The sequence below is a fragment of the Engystomops pustulosus genome, chromosome 3 (genome assembly GCF_040894005.1).
Source record: "Engystomops pustulosus chromosome 3, aEngPut4.maternal, whole genome shotgun sequence".
NCBI lineage: Eukaryota > Metazoa > Chordata > Amphibia > Anura > Leptodactylidae > Engystomops > Engystomops pustulosus.
Window position 1 is genome coordinate 183,929,635 of NC_092413.1, and position 3,344 is coordinate 183,932,978.

A 3,344-nucleotide genomic window follows, 5' to 3' on the forward strand; every position below is an offset into this window, starting at 1 on the left:
GCTGATGTCACTGTCTTTATGCAGGGAATGGGGGAGGGTATTGTTGCCTCTATGCACAAAGCTAGTGAGCTGCACTGCAGACCGGCTTAGTCGTGTGGTCTCTGAAGGAGAACCATATGGATCCGCACAACGTTTTCTCTTACTGGTGGGAATTAATATTGTGCAAAGTATGGTTCAGTGGTAGTAAACCCTTTCCTTGGGGCTTATTCAAAAGATCGTAATAGGGGGCTGTGATCTGGCCGCACAACTTACGGCCAGATCACTGTCTCCAATGAGGTCTACGGTACCTGGTTATGGTGTGGAGAGCACTCTTCTTTCTATGGAGAGGGGACGGGTGAGGAGTGTTCCCCCTCCTCCCGGGGTCTACTACGCCCAGGTTCTTGTCCAGGGCCATCTGAATGTGGCCTTGGCTCAAGGATACATATTTGTGGGTCATCCACAAAGAAATATATACTAGAACAAGCGTATGAGATCATTTGCAAATCTCTTGAAGAGTTACTTGATAGTTTTATGCCAATATTGGAGGGTACATGCTGTAGAACACCTTCTGTTCCCGAAGGACTTTGACAAATACTTATCAACCTCTGCTGAGCAGCTAGTAATGTCTGCATAACACTGGGCTCTATAACAGTCCTGCAGTGTAGTAATCTATACTGGTGGTGGCGAACCCATGGTACGGGTGCCAGAGGCACCACTCGGCTCTTTCTGTGGGCACCCGGGCCACTGTCCCTGCACATCAGACAAGACTCAATCTTCCTGCAGTTCCAAGCAACTTAAAAGATGCAGCTTTCAGTCATATTTTGATACTGACTTTGTTACTAGGGTCTGTAGGATAAGGGAGAATGAATAGACAGGGCTGAATGATATTTGAAGGACCTTCTGCTGGCCCCACAATTCTGTGTACAGAGGGAAACTGGAAAGAAGCTAAAATGATGAAAATTTTCCATCTTTCTACTGTGTTGCTGTCCTCAGGAGGCCAATATGATTGAAAGTTGTTGAACAGGGAGCAATAAGTTACTGCTTTAATTTTTGGATGGCACCTCGCGATAAGGGGGGGTTTTGGTTTGTTTGGGCACTCGGACTCTAAAAGGTTCTCAATCACTGATCTATACCGTGTGGCAGATTCCTAGTATGTCTGTCAGTATATGAAACTTATTGTCTGCAAAAATAGGGCAGGTACAGATATGGCCTGCAGATAGTTTGCATTATTGTTCCTATACACAGCATTTTGCTATGTTATTTTGAATTTCCATTAAAAGAAAATAAACTTCATAAATCGACCTATTATTTGATAAGCTATGAGTCAAACGTTACCATAGTATTGTTTTTTTAAGGATGCAAGTGGCAAAAAAAATGCTATCATTTGAAGGTTAAAGCATAACTAAACATTCAGAAAAACTGTGAGGATAGGGAAGGTGATGAGGGAAAACATTGTAATATATTTCTTTAAGCAGCTGACTGTTTCTGCCCTTTCTCCAGTAGTGAACGTTGTAACCACAAGCCTGCTGTGGTCTGCCCATTTTAGCCAGATAAGGAGGATAATGATTAAAGGTGTTTTCTTGGGAAACAAAATAAGTTTATACAGGCGGTCCCCTACTTAACACTCGACTTACATACGACCCCTAGATATTGGTAATTTATTGTACTTTAGTCCTAGGCTACAATAAACAGCTGTAACAGTTATCTAATGTGTCTGTAATGAAGCTTTATTGTTACAGGCAGTCCCCGGGTTACGTACAAGATAGGGTCTGGAGGTTTGTTCTTAAGTTGAATTTGTATGTAAGTCGAAACTGTATATTTTATTATTGTAGATCCAGACAAAAAAATTTTGGCCCCATTGACAATTGGAGTTTAAACAATTTTTGCTGCAATGGGACCAAGAATTATCAACAAAGCTTCATTACAGACACTTTACAGCTGATTATTTCAATCTGGGACTATAGTAAAGCATTCAGAAAGCTTCACCAGAAGTCAGAGGGGTCTGTCTGTAACTATGGGTTGTCTGTAAGTCGGGTGTCCTTAAGTAGGGGACCGCCTGTAATCCTGATTCTTATGACAATCCAACATTTTTAAAATCCAATTGTCACAGAGACCAAAAAAGTTCTGTCTGGGATTACAATGATAAAATATACAGTTCTGACTTACATACAAATTCAACTTAAGAACAAACCTACAGACCACCCTATCTTGTATGTTACCCGGGGACTGCCAGTATATGGGTGAGGGGTACAAAAAAAATATTCCAGTTATTCCATGGGGCTGTCCATCACTACTGGCCTGCTTATGTACAAAAGCCAAGGTAGAATTCTGTTGTAGTCTGCACCACATTTATAAAGGTTTAGACAATTTCTAGACTTTCCTACGACTAGCCCCACCCCCTTTTGCAGAGCTAAGTGGCAAAAGGCTCCATGCACCAAAAATATTGCTGATCCAACAGAATTCTCTAATTTTCTGCTGTAAGAGCCAAAAAATACATGCATAGTACAACTATCCAATCTTATATTGCACCAGATAACTCTTTCCATAGACACTTTATCAGGTTCCTTTATCTCTCAGCTGCCAGTGGATACAGGACAGAAAGCTGATTTATACAAACTGCTTAAATAAGGTAGGAGGGGGAAACAAGACACAGGAACAGATTTCTATAATAAATTATCACATATTTTACCATGACCCTTTGCTAAGAGAAGTTTAGTTATGCTTTAAGACCGAAATTTACATAAAAATATTTCTATCAATCCTTGATAAATGTGGCATTTTGTTATACCAAAACATAAGCCGCCTCCTAGGAAGCAGAAAGTAAGGCTTCAGCTATGTCTGTTTTAACATTCAGAATCAGACACAATGATAAACCTCCAGGAGAATCCCCAAGAATTAAATTCCTATTCACTGCCAAAGTCTACCCCGTGTGCACTTATCCATAAAGATCTAAATTTTTTTTCCTCTACTTGGCTCACAAATGGTGATGATGCTCCATTGCAGGTTCTAGCAGCCCCTCCTGGGTTACGAATGGGTTAGATATGCTCACTGCAGAGAAGAGCACATCAAGCATCTCACACTTGGAGGTTATATTGTGCACCAATGTACATGCAGCCCTTAGGGCAAATTCACACTGTGCTGTACCATAGCCACCTGGAGGGGGGGGGGGTGAGCACTGATCACCCTCGCCCCTCTCCATAGAGAAACATAGGAATGTGCGCCCATTGCAACCTATTGAGGGGTGCGTATATACATTCCCCCAACGGCCGTGTGAATGAGGCCTTAGGCTTATTTCAAAAACTGGCATAGAAGCACTGATAAATTCCCATTTGTGCATACACTTTAAAAGACGACAGTCCCCAATC